The sequence below is a fragment of the Siniperca chuatsi genome, linkage group LG9 (assembly GCF_020085105.1).
Source record: "Siniperca chuatsi isolate FFG_IHB_CAS linkage group LG9, ASM2008510v1, whole genome shotgun sequence".
NCBI classification, from domain to species: Eukaryota; Metazoa; Chordata; class Actinopteri; order Centrarchiformes; family Sinipercidae; genus Siniperca; species Siniperca chuatsi.
Window position 1 is genome coordinate 27,112,308 of NC_058050.1, and position 20,684 is coordinate 27,132,991.

Consider the following 20,684-nt stretch of genomic DNA (forward strand, 5'->3'; position numbering starts at 1 on the left):
CTTGATCCCAACAGAAACTTGAAATCAGAGGGCTTTGAACAGCCTCTCGGGAGCTTTAGAAGACGTGCAGGCCCTTGTTTGTCACTTTTCTAAAGACTTGAATGATTTCTGTCGAGATTATCAGATTCTCACACAGTTCAAATCACCTCAGAAAACAAGGAACAAAAATCTATCTTTTCGGCTATTCTTCATAGAAGAATGTGTGGCCCAGATCGAGTGGTAACTAGTTTATGCGTCAATACTCAAATGTTCCTGTCACTTCAAAGTGATGCGGTTGAAAGCTAATGCACTGTGCTATTCAAGGCCTTGTGTGTGTGTGTGTGTGTGTGTGTGTGTGTGTGTGTGTGTGTGTGTGTGTGTGTCAGCGGCCTCTGTCTGGTGCTTTTAGCAGAACTGTGAGGACACATTTGCTTTCATTTGAGGAGCAGACTGAGGTAATTTTGACCAGACCCTGGAGCCTTGGCGCTCATCTTTCTATTCCAATCTCTTTTTTAGGCTGCCCTAATTCCATATCCTCATTTCTTGTGGAGGAGGTGAGGGATTGTTGTAACACAAAGTGCAGCATTCTCCAAAGATACATTTGAACGTAATGGACCTCAAAGTGCTACATATTAGGCTTCATTGTAGTTCATGGATTGAATATAGCTCAGTGACTTTCACTAGGTTTAAAGGCTCGGTACAGCCAAATTATGAACAAACATATTTTCTCACTTAACTGCATTTGTCCAGGTCTTTAGATATCAAGATATAGGGACTATTTTTTTATTATTTTTTTCCAGTGAAAACTGTGTATTATCCATGTTAACAGAGATATTGTTTTTGGAATTAAAAGTTACTGTTACATTTTTTAAATATCATTTTTCAATGAAAACCACAAACTAAATTCCATTCACTGCCTTTGTAACCTGGTGGAAGCAGAAATCTCAGAGACAGATATCGCAAACTAAAACCACATGACTGGACCCCACTGGGTGTAAGTGAGAAGATATGTTTCATAACTTGGGTGAACTGACCCTTTAACTGTTTTAATATTATGGAAGCATTTTCAGGTATTAAATTTAAATTCTGTATATGTCGTTAGTAATGTGTGAAGCCTCTGTAAACCGTTTAAACTGTTCCCTGTGTATTTCCTTTTCATAAATACAATAATTAGTGTGTGTGTGTGTGTGTGTGTGTGTGCGTGATCAGTCAGATGATCCGTGTATGACTTTTGGGACAACAGTACATGTCACTGTCACTGACTGTTAGGCTGAAAATGTGGAAAACTGAGGTCATTCCTTGTAGTTTCTAAGCCAAATATATTATAAATATTTTAATTAAAGAAACATATATAGAAACAGTAGACTAATAGGTAATTACATTCAAATCCTATGCATTTAAATAGCACTTTCTTTGCCTTGTTTGAATATTGTATTCAGTTTGTTAATGCTGGTAATCTGGTTTCAAATGTAATGATGTTATGTAATCATGGCAGCTCTTGTGTTTTGACTATTTCAATAATTGCAACCTATTTACAAACATATTAGATATTTTGTTATATAGTGGAATAACTGCAATCTGTGGTTTTATAATGTGTCAAAAACAATGATTTACTACATGGGAAAACCTTTTAAGTTAGTTATTGCATCAACTGAACACATAACTCAACAACCCAGAGACATCTTTTTTTTAGTGACACTATATGACATAACAAAAGACATCAGACAGATTTAAAACAATGTTAGATGGAACCGAACGTACAGATAATAAGACAAAATAGCAATACAGTTTATGATATAGCGATAGCACAGTGAGGGTATGAATTCATAACATGCAAGATAAATTGTGGTGGTGTGTGTATGTGGTGTGTATGTGGTGCTATGTGTATCGTAGCTCAAGAGATGATCGTCACAGAGAACACAAATAATTAAGAAGATTAAATTTTAAAAAAGAACATTATTAACCTTAGGTACTGTGCATGGTTCTGGTTGAGCCTCCCTCCATGAATAGTTCTGTTTTGAACTGAAGTTTTGACATAAACCACCTCAGTCCCTTCTCTCCCTTGCTTTGAAGGTTGTGGCATTAAACAGAAGACTCTAATCTTTTTTTTTTTTTTTTTTATTCATTTGAAGAAAAATCCATAATATATAACTCAATTTACTGTCTGGTGTGTTTTCAGCAAGGATGCACAGAATAAAATGTGCCTTAAACATTAATTAAACATTTTGGAACATTAATCGTATTTTTGGACAGACCCAGATTATATGAGTCAAAATTACTTTCTAAGGTTGCCATTATAAATGAATATTGAAGGACATCTGTGCCTTCAGGTCCATCCTGGTATAATATCAGAAAAAGACCAAAACCTACACTGAGACCATCCTGTGTGGATTTATCTCCTCCTGACACCTCGGGTTCCACTGATAACTGTCTCATCTCAAAGGCAAAACATTTGGATTCCATTTAGTCTCCTTTCATGCTTAAATCAATAGTCGTCCACTCGTCCGCTATTACACCTCAACAACCTCTGCCTCCATTGGTCCAGAGGCAGCGGCTGCTTTCTCCCGAGCCAATCAATGTTGATAATCATGGTTGGGATATACTAGACGGGGAGCTGCGGGCCGTATGGCTGCATGATTAATGAGCTTATTATCAACGCAGAGTGGACCTCATCGCAGCCGCGCCGCCTGGAAGAGACACACAGTCAATAGGAGGCAGCACACACACGGACAGGCTATAGGGACAGTACACACACACACACACACACACTAACACCTATACACATAAGAAAGGAATGTACAAGCAACCACAAGCATGCACACATGCAAAAACACAAACACATGCATCAAATGCCTGTGTGTATTCACTGACAACTCTTAAGTGATTTATTACACTGAATTTAAAAAAGCTATGTGTGTGTGTGTGTGTGTGTGTGAGAGAGAGAGAGAGAGAGAGAGAGAGAGAGAGAGAGAGAGAGAGAGAGAGAGAGAGTCACAGTCCATCCTGTGAAACACACACCACTGGCCCTTTATTATTATTCTTAAAGGAAAACAAATGAATTACTTTGACATTTGCTTTCTTCCTGCAGGCCGGCCGTCAGCCTTTATTTGGAGAGCAGATAGTTTTCTACCTGCAGCCCTGGAATCCGCTGAGAGGTAGGGAATTACTGCAAATTAAACTGTTTACTGCCTTTCTGCTGCCTGTTTACTTCAACAGTGTGGAGATAAAGGTCAGCTTCATTTGGGATTGATTGCACTGATTTGATTGGATTGAAATTTGTTTGTTCATCCTTTTCTCCTTTTCAAATTTCATTCAGAAGTGAAGCCTCCACAGGAACCATGGCACACTTTGAGCAGTCTCTGGATGAAAAAATTCCTAACATTTAAAAAATTGAATTGCATCTTGTTATAAATTTAAAATGACATTTTACGGAGGCCAAAAAGAGAGGAATGGGAGCTGTTGTACAGAAAAGCAAAATAATTTTTTATTTATTGACATAACAATCTTAATCATAACTACAAACTGAGTCAGGATGAAAATGAAATATTCATTATATACATTTTGAATGAATCCAAAGCCATATTCTATTTATTTTTAATATATTAACAATTTGAGACTTACTTAAATCATTTGATTTTTTGCATTGTTATGCTTGTTTGTTGCCAGACAGGTCAAGGTCACTCTCGCCCCGTTTATTCTGAGCATAACGCTGCCTGTTTGTTCAGTCAGTGCTGGTTTTCCACTGCTGATTAGGAGGCCCCGTGGCTGATAGCGTGAGGCAGCAGTGGGGCGACTTCTCGTCCTGGAAACTCATATGACTCAGCTGAAACAAGGCATGAAAGCTATTTAAGAGTCACTCTGACATTTGGAATTGTCCTTTTATTGTCAGTAAGTAACACTAACAAGCCACCTTAGGGAGACTCAAGGAGATGTGTGGGAACTGTTTAATGTCTGATGAAGTGAAAAAATTCTGACTGAAGTCAAACTGTCAAAGATTATGATTTTGACTTTGATCCCTTACTTTTCTACTAATTTCCTGCAACGTTTCCGAATTCTCTGCTACAAAGAAGGAGGTATGTAACTGCTAATTCTTAGTCAATTTCCTACAAAGGGCTGTGAAATTTGGAAGCATAACAATAAGGGAGAAGGAGAAGGTTTTCAGTTGGTACTGTTGGTAAGGACTCTCATTATAGGGTATTTAAAAAGTAACCTAATATGCAGTAAAACACACAAAACTGAAAGGTTTCCTGTGAAGTTGTAATTACAGGAAAGCATGAGCAGGTTTCGCTAATGGATGGATACAATTCAACAACTGTGGAGCATACACTTCAGTTACAAATGAATATTGACTTGGATTATCAAGTGGATCCCTAACAGTTCAAACACTGCATCCAAAAGTTTTTGGCTTGTGACCCCTTGGGTGGGTCCGGATCCCCAGGCTGGTTGATATCTGGAGTTACTGTAGTTAAAGAATTGTAAAGAAGATCATTTATTAGCAGGCTTTGTCGCAGGTTCCCCCGGGACATCAGTGGCTGCTTACAGTATAAACTCCACCAACCGATGCTCTTCCATTTTTTAACTCTGAACACTGGATGAGTGGTTCCGAACCTGTGGTTCAGGACCCCAACTAGACATTGCGATATAAACCTGAGGGTCACTTGATGATTTAGTGGGTAGGAAAGCAAAAAAAAAAAAGATATGTTTGCATACAAATGATGTTAATTTGTTTTCCAATTCCTCTAATCTTTATTTTTTTCATTTGAAGTATAATTTGACCTCTTCAGGCCTCTAAGTATTACTCAAATAAAACAAAAATCCCTCTTTGGTTGAACTGGTAACAAAATATAGATGCATTCAATTGGTAACAAATTGTACGAGCAGAACACTTCCCCTATACTTAGTACCCAATCACAAAGCCCTTCTCAGGAAATGCCCTAAGAAGTAACGGTTACATACCAGCAAATTAGCCGGAACATTTCCAAGAAATTAGTAGAAGCAAAAAACTCTGATTTTCTCATTGACTTCTATTCATTACACAGTATTTTATGGCCTAAAATGGCAGACATTAATGACTTTCCTAATGAGTTTTCTGCTATCAACTGACCCTAAAAACTGAAGATATGTACAAGATGCAAATGTATATCCCGAATATGTCCTGGAGATCTACTTTTTCCCAGAATTGCGACCTACATAGCATAGTGGCCTCTCTGTAGGACTTACAGTCCTCGCCCATAGTATGAAAATTGAATTTGCCAGCCAGCTGAGGTGCAAAGCCCGAGCATGTCAGGCCGTCCTCTGGCCGCGTGCAAACTGCACAGAGGAAGTCTCTGGCTGTCAGCCTGTCCATTCAGCAAATCCTGCCCCACTGGAACTGCTCTCCTTCCTTTCTCTTTTTTCTACGCACACACACACACACACACACACACACACACACACACACACACACACACACACACACAGACACACACAGAGTCCCTCGGGAGCTTGGCAGACATCCTACTCAGTTAAGTAGAGGGAATAAGCAAACTGTCGGCCACACTACGCGTCTCTCAAAGAATGCCATAGCAACTTCTTTTTTCCTGTAAATAATCCTGCGCTTTCACTCTTATCCCTAAAAGTTCTTACTTTATTGCAAAATCTCCTCTAAATATACAACAAACGTGTTCATAAAGACTAAGCGATAAAGCTCTTGTGTCTGAGAATGTTTTAATTAGTTTTTAGTTCTGGTTTGGATTCAATCAGATAATCCTGCCTCTACTTGTGTGCACCTGCTAAGTAGCCATGAGTCACTGTATTCAATTTGCATTTGCACCCTTTGAAGTATTTAGCAAATTACATAATTGCATAAATGCATCAATATAATTTTTGTTACGCAACTCACACATGCAGCTCCTTGTGGGATTAATCTTTTAATCACTATCTCTAACTTCATTTTTCTTCCATCATTTTCACATTAGGATTAATATAACAAGAGCTCTCTCCTTCACCTGGCTCAATCAACTAAGCTATATTTCAGTCTTATTACAGATCCTATCATTTAATGTAGCCTGGAAATGACTCCAGCCACGGCGTAGCTTAAAGGTAGTTACCTCCAATTTAAATTATTCTGCGGGAAGGATTATAAAAGTGACACACATTTTGGGAAGCCGAGCCTCCGAGTTCACATGGAAGCTAATTAGAAAAAAGCAACAATTTAATAGGTGCTGGTAATTTGGCACCACTGGCTCTGCAGATGACAACTCATTTTGGTGCTCGCACACACAGAGAGAGAAATGGGAGGCTCGGTAGCATCACCTGCAACGGAGGAGAGATGATGTGCGGCCCTGCAGAGCAAGGTTTTGCACTGTCAGTCAGAGCACGACATTACATTTCTCACGCCTTCTAAGTGTGTGTGTGTGTGTGCAAAGACTGATTCCCCTCTTTTCTCCCTTTAAATCATTGCCTCATTCTTTCTCCAGCTCTTCATCAGTCTCTTAGCTGTCTTCCTTTCTTGCTCTCTCTCTCTCTTCCTGTCTGTCTGTGGCTGCCAGCTGGTTCAGTGCTGCTGCAGTGTGCCATGCCTGCCAAACAGCCAGTCTAAAAAGCGAACCAGTCTAGAGTCACCGCTTCTCTCTCTTTTTTTCCTCTCTCTGCAGCTGCAATACAATAGCTCCACCGTCATGAACTTATCAGTGACTCCACGGCCTCACCTTGCCATTAAGTATAAACGCCACTTTGTTATATTGTGCCTCTGACTTGAAGGCACAGGTAGTAATGTTGCTGTGCTCACGGGGCTTCACGCACTGAGACAGTAGGCAGGAAGATTTAAATGAGAACACATGTGATACAAAAGCACATTATTCTTTATGATAAATTACACTAAACGGAATGGATCAAAGATCAAAATGAACAATGCATTTGTCCGTGTCTCACTACTTTCTGACTTCCCTGCCCTGTCTGTGGCTCTCAGCTCCAAGCTCATTGGTTCCTACTGAAGATGCAAATCTTTAAAAATGCCTCACAAATACATAGTTAAATGTTCAGGGCTCAGGTCTTTTCTAGTGTAGTTTTGGGGAGCTTTTGGAGTTTGTACTTCTTCATATGGTGTGGGGTAGTTTACTTGATAAAAATGCATATTTTATAACCTCATCATATGATTTGTGTAGTATCAAGTAATCAGATAAATATAGAGGAATAAAATCCTCTGAAATCTAGAGAGTAGAACTATAAAGTAGCATCAAATAGAAATACTCAAAGTACAAAGTGCAGTACTTAAGTGAATGTACTTAGTTATATTATTATATATGGTTCAATGGCATGAATACCCGTAGAAACATATTTGCATACTATATTTAAGCATATTTATAGAACTGTACCGGACACTACTATTAGTACTATTTTGCATATACTTTACATCTTACGCTGTACCTTTCTATTTTGTTCTTTACAATGTAGATATTTACATTTTATTGGGCACTTTCATGTCCCATATTGCTCCATATTTCATATTCCATGTTCCATATCCACTTTTTCCCTACGTTCAGTTAGTGACACACTTTTGCTTTTGCACTTTTTATGCTTTTCTTTTGTCTAAATGAGCTCTTTAAAATGTTCCTACTTTTTTTTTTTAAAGTCTGTATATTATGGAGATGCAAATATTTTTTCTTTATTTTACAATATTATAATTGCACTATGCACAGTCAATGGAGATGAAAATGCAAATGCAAATTATGTTCATATACTTCTAATTTGCATTGCCAAGTCTTGGTTAAATATTGAAAAAAAGGAAATGTTGACTTGAAGCACGAGACAGGATGTGTGTAAATATTAAACAACAAACTACGATCTCTCCCTAACCCAAACCGAACCATACGCAGGACACGAGCCCCGGTCTCCGGTGTCAAAGTCCAGTGCTTTATATACCACAACATAACTCAGCAATTGTGTTCTCCAAAATGATTTTTGCAAAACCATTTAGGAGAGTATAAATGTAATTTTTAGGGTTGATGGAAAACAAAAAAAAGTGTCTCAGTTTCATTAATAAAAAAAGGCTCAGTCATTTCCTAAAACAGCTGGTTGTTGAATTTTTTAGTAAACGTTATTCAAAGAGGAGGAAATTTGAGCATTTGTTGGGGTCTATTTTCACCGACATTAATACACACACTTGGTGCTCTAGCGAGTATTCGGGGCAGCAGGACGGTGTGTGTGGGATTGAGTCAAAATAAACTATAGTGTGTGTGTGTTAATGAAGAAACATGTCACCCAGTGCAACAGTGCGGCTCACTGATGTGTTTTTAATAGTTTTGGACAACAATAGCACAGAGGAAGAAGATACATCAGGCTTTAGATACACACTCAATACGTGTTAGTAGGATCAGCTCATTGTTGCTGTTGGTCTTTTCATGAGATTTGTTGACAATAAGAAAAATATAGAATATCGTCCTTTGAGGCAAAGTTTCGTGTATGTGCGTGAGCGTACCTATACTTTCTTGTGTATGTGTGTTCCTCAGTGCGTCTGTAGCTTCCTATAAGCCACAGAGACTTTGATAGCAGCCCATGCAGAGCGACAGACACAGACCAGTGGCTTCTTCTAATGAGCAGACTGTTGTTGGTCTGCCGTAGGGACCCTGCTTCAGGGCTGGCACACCCTACAAGATTTTATGAACTAATTAAGCGCTAAAAGTTGCCTTCTTAGACAAGAAAGTCAAGATTTACACGGAGCTCAAAGAAAACTACTGGGAGAAAAAAATGCAATTTTTCATCCCTATCTTTCATTTGCATTTGGATAGTGTGGTGAGGGCTGAGGCTGGTTCAAGTTTGGACTGTCTACCAGCCCAGAAAGAAACAGAAATCTCTATTTATAGGCATTAATTATTCTTCCTGATGCTCTGCCACTGTCCTGATGGACCTGGAGATACTGTCATCTTCACTTTGGAAAGTAAATGTGGATCGTTCCCATGCTGATTTCCAGAGATACAGTCTGGAGACACAGAGCCTGGAGACCGAGCAGTCAATAGCAGTTGTTTGCTAAGACTTTCAAAGCGCGAGCGTTAAACTACTGACTTTGTGTTGTCAGTCGACTAGGGCTGCACCTAATGACTATTTTTATTATCAATTAATGTGCAGATTATTTTCTCACATCAATCTGTGTTTTTAGGTTAAGTTTAGGTTTTTATTTAAATACTATGACATTACTGATATACTGTATGTTTATACAGAACATTTACTATTTGAGTAGAGGTGATGCATTTTGGGGCTTTTTTATCTCTCTCTGCACATTACTCACCATTGTAATGTTTTTGTTATAATAATAATTAGTTTGATCTTAATTTGAGCAAATTAAACTTAAAACTCAGTAAAACTCAACATATTTTGGTTAAAATTGCATAAAGTTCAGTGTCCCAAGAATTGCCCTGGCTGAGTCTATATGCTCTATGCAGACAGAAAATGTCATTTATTTTGTAGTAATGAGGAAGTATTCAGATCTTAAGTAGAAGTACCAATACAACAGTTTAAAAACACTCCATTACAAGTAAAAGTCCTGAATTAAACATCTTACTAGTAAAAGTACAGCAGTATTAGCAGCAAAATGTACTTAAAGTATGAAAAGTACATTTTGCTGCTAAGTGTGAAAGTATTAGGCAGCAGAATGACCCCAGTGTAAGCAGTATTTTATGTTGTAGCTGATCCAAGTAAAGCAATTGTGATTGTTTTTCTGTTATATAATATATTTTTGGATTATTGTTATTGATGCGTAATCTGGAAGTAGCATTTTACTGTTGTAGTTAGTCGAGGTGGAGCTCATTTTAACTACATTATACTGTTGGGCAGTTCAATCTGTCACAATGAGTCATATTGTTTAGGCTGATTATATGTTGTTTAATGTCAAATCTGTACCAGCAAAGTAACTAGTAACCGTTGTGAGATATGTAGTTCAGTAAAGTACAATATTTCCCTATGAAATGTATTGGAGTAGAGGTATAAAGTAACATATAAGTACAGTACTTGAGTAAATGTACTTTGCTACATTCCACCACTGTAAAAATAAGAAGGAATTTCACGTGAGGTCAGTATACATTAAACATGTTGTATCAGTCACTGAAGGTGGGTGTTTCCTCAAATCTTTCTTAGAATTATAAAAATCCTATTAAATTATGCCTGTCTCAAGAAGTCAGATTTCCCGAGTTACACAACCTGTGAACATTTTGCAAATGCAACTCACCCCAGTCTCCAAATCAGCTGAATTCTCCGCTCATATGGCTCTGACTTTACGATGACCGCTACTTTGGCTGTACAGCTCTTTTGCCCCCTCGCCCTGGGAATCCAGAGAGATGTTGGCCTGGCAGGCCGGGCTGCTGTCAGCATCATCTCTGTCACCTGTCCTGCTCGCAGCCAGCTGCTCCTCCTGTGATAAGACTTGAGTTTATTCTGGGGCTGAAAATACTGGACTCATTCTGGCTGTCCGCCAATCGCTCAGCCTCTCTGTCTGTCTCCTCACAAACCGCGGCCCATATCCCTCGCTGTCAGTCAGTCAGTCAGGGCCAAAGCTGAACGAGCTTGTTTGTAAATCTCTTTTGTGGTTTTTTTTCATTTATTTTTCAATCAGCGGCTGTGAAATAGCTACAATTTTAGTGCCAAAAAATAAGCTGCATGGGATGGAAATTTGAGTCAGAAATGATTCACAAAAGACCTTAAAATAGGAAAACATCTGCTCAAGCAATGAAAATAACTTTAAAATGGGGGGAAACTTAAGTCAAAAGACTCTGATTATGTAGAGCATACATTTAATTTATATATTTATAAAAAAAGAATGTGACTTAATGAATGACTTGTCTGAATGCAGCCTCCCTGTCGCTCTCCTCATTTCTCAGAAGTGTCAGCCACCTTCATCTCCTCATTTTCCTCCTCCTCTTTACAACATGAATGATGTTAAATCGATGATGCCAATGTCAGGCGCCGTCTGAATGACTGATCTGAATAAAGTGGGCAAGGCTCCATTAGGAAACAAAAAGCTTGCTTTTATCCAGCAGAAGGCAGACTCTGTTTCTCTCCCTGTCTCTTTCTTTCCCACACTCTCCGTGTAGTGCAGAGTAAGCACAGCTTAGACCCGAGGGATAGCAGTGTTAACTGGGTGTGGCATGGCCTGTTTTTTTTGGGTTTTTTTGGCTGCACTGAGAGAAGCTGTGGCCAAGCTGCAGCGCTGCCACAGTGCATCTGGCTGATGGCTGTGAAGCCAAAACCCTGTTGAAAACAACTAAGCCAGCTACACTGATTTTCCCACCTTTTACCTTTACTTATTCAGGCACAGTTGACGGAGCATAAGCCCTTCTATAGAACACACAGTCGGCAGTCAAAAGGTTCCACAGGAAAAGGATAATTCCAGTTTATTACCATTTAGCAGTGGTGTATGAAGTATTCAGATCTTTTACAGCAAAACGTCAAGATAAAATTACTTCACTGCAAGTAAAAGTCTTGCATTCAAAATCATACTTAAGTAAAAGTTTAGAAGTATTAGCACCAAAATGTACTTAAAGTATGAAAAGTGAAAGTATTAGGCAGCAGAATGACCCCAGTGTGTTACTATATTATGGGATTAGAATGTATTACTGTGTAAGCAGTATTTTATGTTGTAGCTGATCCAAGTAACGCTAATTTTAACTACTTTTTGTACTGTTGGATAACAATTTATCATATTTTATAAACTCTATAACATTAAAATAATATAATGTTTTTGTATGTAAAACCTTGATCTTCAAAGTAACTAGTAAGTAGTGGGTCATAGTTTTGAAGTTTGGGCAATTCTTTTGGTCGTGATTACATTGTACTCACCAAAAGAAATTGTTGAAATCTGGGAACATGGGGACACCACCAACTCTGGTTCTGTCGAAATAAACCCTTAATTCCCCGAAATATTCTCTACGCCTCAACCAGCAGCCGCGAAACGGGCGGCAATGGTTGCTGTGGACAAATGCGCCAGTCATAGTACATCCACTAAAAGTGCTTGTTATTTTGCCACTGATTGTCTGACAACATTATGGAAATGGTCCTTACAGAGATAGACCTTTTTGTTACACAGTAAGATCCTTTTTGTTTAACCAGAAACAGCCGTTTTATCGCGCTCGAACGCCACCAGACTCCATTGAAAAAAACTATAATTTTACCTTGCAGACCATCGTTAAACATACTTCATTTAAGCTCAACAGAAACAAAATAAAACGCGGTTAGTCTTTCCACTGGTCCAACAATGAGCATCTCTGCTTTGGTTGAAATTAACCCTTAATTCACTGAGTTAGATGAGAAAAGAACCAGCCGTCATATCGCTCTCCTCACAGACGAACAGTTGCACACGCGCAGTCAGTGCGGCTGCAATAACAGCACAGGTGTCATCCTCTGCTCAGGACGCCATTACTCCGCTATATCTTTAATTAGCAAATACTTGTTTGTTGCTATATTAATGTTCAGAATCGCATATACGGAACCTTTCATACTTAAAAGTTTAAATTAAACAGAAACCTCTTTCTGAATGTATGTGGTTTGAATTCCTCTCTTTGAAAAATGTCTAAAAAAGCTTGATTTTGAATATTTTTTAGGGTTTGCACAGTCAAATAGAAAACTCAAGAAGTGTCCAATATATATAATATATGCTTTATAGAAGTTGGTCAAATTGGTCATTTTCACATCTAAAAAAGTTGAAACCCCAGACACTTTAAAACGTACGTGTCATTACAAAACCTAGAATTAAGTTCTGGAAATTTCAAAGATTGGAATTCAAATTACAAAAATTCAGACAAATGTTTTTTGAAGTAAAATGTTTAAATGCTATAAATTGGTAGCGGTAATAAAATTTCAACATCATTCAGTAGGCCTAGTGGTTAAATTTTACAATTTGCTACTCAGTTGCTTACAAAATCCAAATGATTATGGTCTTTCCTTGCTTCCATAGACAAGAAACATAAGCAGTCAGACAATTAGACAGGTTGTAAAAAACAAAACAATAGTTTATTCAGATGATCTAAACCATTTTATTTGGAGGTAAAACTGAAAATGAGCACACTAAAAATGTCAGTAATAAATCCTACGGCAACTATAGAAGGTCAAAGTTGAACCAGGAAGATGGTTGCTTATAAGATTCAAATCCTTACGGCCTGTCTTTGCTTCCACATTTGCCCTGTTGGACTTAGTTGTAGCCATGTTGCCAGATCTCAGGAATGACTTTGGTGAGTACATAACTGATACAAATGATGGCCAAAACGATGAAATTAAGACCCAGGTTGGAATAAACCAGAATTAAGTGGTTTGCTCAAGGGCATCCTGTCCTGCCAATGTTGATTGTCAGGAACTTCAAGTGTCCAAAATGGCCTGGACTCAATTCGACTGTGAGTCAATCTTTCCCTTTACAGAAATAAATAGTATCAGTGTTGCCGAACTGCCTTTAATAAGGCTGTTTAGTGTGTGGCAGGTGAAATGTGCTGAATGTCATACAGAGCTGTAGCAGAGTAGGTCATACTGGTAGAAGGCATTTGATTGTAACTTTCAGCTACTTTCAGGCTCTCTAAGTCAAACCAAATTTGTTTAAGGAGGATTTGACAGACCACAATAAAACCGAACACAGAGGACACAGCACATAAAGCAAAAAAGGCAGCAGTTTAGAAATACTGCTTGAAAAAGACACAAGGACACAAAATGTGCTAGTTCCTGCTGCCACACCCGAATGGCAAGACCTGAAACACATCAACATCTGGATAGGCTGCATGTTCATTGTCATAAACTCAGTCAATAAATGAGAAAAGTGCAAATGAATGAATAAAAATGATAACACTTCTTTTTATTATTCAGACAAAAAGACATAATGCCAGAATTAAAAACATTATCAAAGAATAAAACCACAAATACAGTCAACTAAAGATTGGGATCTAGACTTATAGCACCATAGAAACATCGGTAACATAATTACATACATAATTTTAACTGTAAAAGACATACATGATTTATTTATTCCATATGTCATCCTTTTGCAATGAATGTATAAGATAAGCATCATCCTCACCTTGAGAGTACATTGTTCTTCCGTTCTTCTGTTAAATTAATTCACCCAGTGTTGCGCCCATATTGTCTTGTTTCGGGGCGAGTCATCATTCCAAAGGTGCCAGCTAAGCAAAATACTGTGATGAATGGATCGCAGATGAAACCAGCAGGAGAGCTGTCGGCCTGTCAGAGAGAGAGACGCACAAACACTGCAGACAGACAGGCAGACAGACAGACAGACAGACAGACAGACAGGCAGACAGACAGACAGACAGACAGACAGGCAGACAGACAGCTGAGTGTGATACAGCAGACTCAGGGAGGCTGGGTAAGATGAGGATGAAGTAGCTTTGGACAGCCAATATAGAGGTGTCAGGGACAAAGAAGGAGTTTGCCGGAAGATGAATTGAAGATTATCTTTAACAGATTTCTAAATACAGAATGCAGTTGAATAAAATGGAGAATGAACTTGAAAGGGAGAAAATCATTCTTGTTCTCTGCTTGGATGCTGTGGAATTGGAAGAAAAGGATCGGATTTAAATGTTTTGGGGGCTCAGATTAGTTTATGTGGATACAGTTGGCTGCATTTCCAAAATACAGTATGCACTGTATGCACTCACTATTTGATGCAAAGTACTTCTCTATAAAAATGCAGCTCAGTTTCCACAAGGCAGAACAAATCAATCAAAATTAGAAGAGCAAAGTAGAAAATTCACGTTAAATATACAATCCCTCATCCAAACTGCTTCCTGCTCTCAGCATCACCGCTGACTGGAATTGCCAGACAAGAACATTCTGAAAAACTTCAGCTTATGTTCAATGTCAATTTTTTGTTGCCAACATATTTCAATTATTTTCTTTCTACAATATCTCTGCATGGCAACTATACAGCAGGGTTAAGATTAGGGAATGCTTGTGGTTACGGCAAATAAAGTATGGTTAAGAGTTAGGGTCAAGCAACTAAAAGAGGCTCAGACCCAAAACAGCCCTGCGTTTTAAAAAATGATTAGCGTTGCTGTGGCATTGTGCTTCGGGTACAGGTGTGACAATAAAATACGATCCAGGAAGTCCAGTTATCAATCCAGTTATCAATCCATACATTTAAAGGCTTATCAGACACCAAAATGCTGCACAGCTGTTTATAATGTAGTGACACACCCTTATTTTCCGCCTCTCTGCAGTACATAAAGGGCATTGGCACTGAACATTGGCATTACACACGTACATGGATATGAATGTGAATGATAATTGTATGCTGTTGTTTGTTTAAATCTTGCTGTTGGTGTTGTGGGGCGTAAGCAGCCTTGGACAAAGATTTTCTAACATATTCAGCTGTCGTCAACTTACTGAAGAGCTCTGCACAGCCAAAAGGCGTCGTGCTGTATCAAGACGAGTGTTGTGGGCACCGAAGACTTAATCCAGATGAGCAAAGAGATCGACCTGACTCACAGGTTCAGCATGTTGAGGCTACTGACAGATTCGTAGACCGTGAGGAAAATCCCAAGATCAGTTCTGACATTTAGAGCAAACCAAGGGAGAAACCGGAGCTCTGGAGTAAAGTGGTTGGACATTTTAGGATGGGGCTGTGAAGAAAGCCAGGCAAAGGCCTTTATGAGAGTCTTCCAAAAAGAAACTACTGCAAAATGAAATTAACATATTATAATGTGCAAGCTTTGCTGTAAATATACACAAACCAGATCTCTGCAGCTTTAATGCCAGCAGCTGAAGACAAGGACAAACCTTGCTGACAAAGAAAAAAAACCAGACTTGTTGGAGCATTAAAATCAATGAAAACCTTTAAATAAGCCGCTGCCCAAAAGCTACAAGCTCAACTCCTTGACTGCTTTCACCTTTTCTGAAACTAGGATGCACTTCTTCAAATAACTCACTTTAACTGAGCCGCTCTCTCTGTTTCCATTCTCCAAAACACACACACACACACACACACACACACACACACACACACACACACACACACACACACAGCCTGCTCCAGCTCATAATCCCTCAGGCTAGTTTTGATTGTTACTTAAATCTTTGTGCTCCTTCCCCGAGAAAAAAACTTAAAAACCTTTGGCTCTGAAACGAGCTAAACTGTGAGGCGAGGGTTTTCTTTTTCCCTCACATTCTGCACCTCCGTTCCTGCTTCCTCGCGGAAGTGTTTCTAACCATTATGCGTAGTGACATTCTTTGTCTGAAGGACACTGGCGTTCGGCAAAGAGCTTCCGTTGGGCCGGTCCAGCCGTTTAATTGAAACCGTAAAAGAACTTTCCTTCGGCACAAAAGCCCTTATGTGGGCTTTGTCGCAATTAGATTGACCAGAAAGGCCGGCGAACCTGATAAAAAGGGATTAGGAGCAATGTATTGCTGGGATATTATGTTAAGTGTGACACGGCAGCTTGTGGAGGAATTAGCAAAGGCCTGACTTGTCCTGGATTGGTCAGGCAGAAGGACAAACCAATGATTAATGGAGTGGTCAAAGGCTATACTCTTAAAACCCAATTTCACAACAAGAGCTGTGAAACATTGTGAACGCTGGTCCAACTGAGCAGCACAAGTGGTCCAGTAAAGCTGCTCACTCACCTACAGTCTACACCTCACCTCACCTACACAGCACTCTCAAACAGCTGGGTGGACCTTCATTATATGAAGTCGCCCACTGTGAAGGTGCAGAGTTTACCCAACAAAGCTGCATGGCAGACACAGAGCAGGAAGTGCGCCTGGACTTCTGTTGGCTTGCTTTAGGGCTACATAACGTCAGCATAGATCCAAACAAAACAGCAGCAGCCCAGTGCCACGATTCATGTGACTGTAAGAATGATAAGGGAGGAGTTAGACTGCTTTTACAGTGGTTTTACATCGGGTTGAGTCCAGAAAATACAATTTGCTAAATACTAAAAGCTAATGGTGGAACTTGACTAAGTACGTTTACCCAAGCAGTGCATTTAAAGCTGCACTATTCACTGTTTGTTTGGTTTTTTGCATTGATTAAATGAGCTAACAGAATGTAAAATAGTCATTTGTGCCTGGAAATGTGTTGGTTCGATCCCTGGACCGACAGGATGGAGTGGAGGGGGAAAGTGAAAAAACAGCTCTTGCCTCCTCTCATGAACACCAGTGAGGTGCCCTTGAGCAAGGCCCTTAACCCCTGACGTAATAATTCAACAACATAATATATAAGAATATAACAGTGACAGTAATGATTACCTTTTCTTTTGATACTTTAATTGTATTTTGTCTGTAATAATTATACTTTTACTTAAAGGTGGGGTATGCCATTCTGGAGAAATCCAACACCATGACCGAGCGAACAACGACAGAGCAAGTCATGTAAGTAATGTTGGCAATGTCAGCCATGCTCACAACTCTCCTGCTACTGTAGCTAACATCACAACAGCAGCAAACTAGAAAGCAAGCTGAATGTCCGCGAGAGCCAGGGCTGTGTAGAAACACAGCGCACACACTGAACAGACGGCTAGCGGAGCGTGAGGAGATATTTGCTGAATTTGCCAAAAAGACATCTATTGGATTAGAATCGCATTGAATTCAAGACTTTTACTTGTAATTGGGTATTTAAAACCAATACCAAAATTTAATACCAATTACGAGTAAACCTTATTGGTACTTAAGTAGAGAATCTGAATACCTCCACCGCTCCTACATACTAGTTGGCGTCTCTCTGTAATCTAATCTAACAGAAAAGACTGTTATCTTTAACTCAGGTCATCTCAGCGGCCTGACCCCGGCTGACACGCTTGTCCACAATCCTTCTATTGATCATTTCAGTGAACAGACCTATTAGTGAATCTATTTAATATGTGACATATTAATACGGAAGTCAAACATTGCTTGAAGATCATTTTACTGTAAACCCACTTTACCATGACATGATTTCAGTTTTCATACACAGCGGGCTGCTTCAAGGTGGATTAAGGTTTGCCGCTGTGAAACCAAAGTTATTCTCAGCTCCATCACGGCCCTGTCCTCAATACCAAAGAACTTTATAAATAGGCAACCAAATAGAGCACTGTTACATCTGAGGACGCTTGTGTTTCACTGTGCTGTCACACTGAGGTTTGCTGAAGATATCACTTACTGTGTTTGGGATAATACAGTTATGTTACTGAGTTTCCTGTGATTTTTGAGGCTCTCCATGGGTCAAGTCTTGCTGTTTTTAAACCCTAACACTATATTTACTTGGAAGCAAATTTCCCAGCTTTAAATACATTTCCCTGTTCCTGCAGGTTAAATCATGGTGTGTTACCAGCTTGGCATCAGATCATCAGACTCAAAGTGAGTGAGCAGAGAAGAGAGCGGCTGTATTCAAACTGCCCTCCAGTGGAGACAGCGTGCACTGCACTCACGTTGCTCTCTGTCCCAGCTTAGCCTCATTGTCCGGAGTGTTTCTTATTGTTAACCACCTTCACTACCACTGCAGTCAGTTGTACAGTGGTAGCAGGGGACATAAGTGCACTACAGAGAAGAGGTGAGTATTCTCAGTCCACTAATGCTCATAAGGCAGACCGATGGTCTCTATCTAAATGGTTCAAATCAAAGGTGGTAAACTCCCTTTACTTCTGCGGCTCCACTGTGTCTCTGAGGACAATAAACTGGAAACTGGTGTCTTGTCAGTGGCTTGTTTCTGTCACTGAGTCACTGAAGATGAACTCCTGACTTCACACCACCTCTGCACTGTACAGTACTGTGAGTGTGTGTGGGTGGGGAGGGTCAGCTGGTGTTGTGAATCAGGCCGCTGAAGTGTCAGACACGGCTTCTTCACAACACCAGGGTTCCTCCCTTCCACTTCCTGCTGGGCTATATGGCACTTCTGCAAGGTAACAGTAATGGCTCTCCTCAAATACTGCATATTAGAACATAGTAAATATGCATACGTTCAATAAATGCCACAGTGGAAACTGAGTTGAGATGACACCTGTAATCATCTATAACTGCTACCTGCAAAGTTTTGTAATTTTAGCAAGTGGATGCTATTTCTAGTGTGTCCAAAGCTGTTTAACTACGGATTTTTAATGTGCCATAATTTTGCATAAATGTTTGTGCTCATTTATGCTCATTGCAAACATCTATATGTTAACAAGCCTAATATTTAGTCATAATAAGCTTATTTTCTTTATTTTTTTAATGCCAACGGTGTGATTCATTGTCATAGATATTGACACTGGGTGTCAGCATGATGGAGTATCACGAACAGGCCAGACTGATGCAAAAGAACCAAGAAACAATAGTCTTGATTCTCGAAACCAACACACCCCAACTCACCGCTTTTAGCACTTATTAGCAGTATATTAACGCTTACTAGGGGGTTTAAAACTCACTATAATGCAATTGTAAGCAGATGCAATCACTAGATATTACTGTATTTGTCAAAAACTTAATAAGCATAATTGTTTGTCTTTGTGAGTTTTGAATGCATTTATAATAATCATACACCATTATATGATTACAGCTCCTTTATACACTAGTTATGGATGTTTCATAAGTGGAGTTATAATTGGTGACAAATACATTAATAGAGTTTAAAAATGTCCTTATATTTGCTCACAACTTCATTATAGTGTTATAAATATAGACAATGTGGGGTTTTTTTTGCATTGTAGTCAACTACAAAAATCTAAAATCCAAAGGTGAGATAGTTTCACAAATCAAGTTGTTCAGCCTAATGGTTAAGGTCCGGCTGGGGACCTTTGTTGCACGGCTCTCAAATAAAGAAAACAGAATGTGTGGTCACTGTCCGACAGGTGAGGCTGAGACAGAGATGCACTTCCTCCCACAATGTATATCATTCGATGAAATAAGGAACGTTTACTTTAACAAGTTCAGCTCTGTAATCTCAGATTTCAAAGAGCTAAATGAGCTCTCAACATTAAAACTGCTCCAAGGAGAAGGAGGCAGGGCCGATCCTGCTGCCCAGTATGTAGCAACATGCCACAACCTGAGGGACAGTGAATGACCTACACACACACACACACATTCATAAAAAAACTTTGCAATGTTTATGTAGTTTACTTGTAATTGTATTTTTAACTGCAAGTCAATATTTATTATTATTATTACCATATAATCTTACTCATCTGTATATATTGTAATAGCACATTATTTCTGTTTCTGTTTTTATTTCACACATGCTTTGACAATGATAATATCTGTTTGCCATGCCAATAACTCCCAATTTAATTGAACTGAATAAAGGCAAAATGCCAAAAAGTAATCTCTAAAAATTTTTTAAAAAAGAATTGCAGTAATTCATTTTATTCTGTCTTGTTTTACAATAAGATAGTGACACTCATTTCAAGAAAATTCATAAAACATAAAAGACAAACTTCACTGCGAACAAGTGGAATTATTATTATTATTGTTTCTTGTGTTACAGTATGAGAAACACATCTATAATACCAAAGAGAGACTAAATTACTAGCATATGCATTGCCGGAACAGGACTTGGTCTTGGGTGGAGAGCTCTAACATCAGACAGTGGCTGGATTCTGTCCATACATACAGCAGCTGCTGGCAGCAGCACATCTGCCTGTACAGCTACTGTCCGTCTAGATTTTCAGTCTTGGCTCTGAAATGAGTTACTATAAGAGTGTTCAGGAAATGTTTGAGTGGTAAATAAATGTCTCATCACTGAAGGAACAATATGTGTGTTTCTTTCCTCATTATTAAAACTCATTAAAGAACTT

The 20,684-nt window shown here is 39.0% G+C and overlaps 1 long non-coding RNA gene across 1 annotated transcript in view; it reads left to right on the forward strand.

The window, feature by feature from the left end:
- The window catches only part of LOC122881137, a 30,586-nt gene extending 9,946 nt beyond the window's left edge, over positions 1 to 20,640 (forward strand). The window contains exons 2-4 of the long non-coding RNA XR_006379107.1: positions 3,068 to 3,134; positions 17,249 to 17,313; positions 18,228 to 20,640. This is a non-coding gene — a long non-coding RNA (uncharacterized LOC122881137). The remainder of the gene's footprint in view (positions 1 to 3,067; positions 3,135 to 17,248; positions 17,314 to 18,227) is intronic.
- Positions 20,641 to 20,684: the final 44 nt, after the last annotated feature.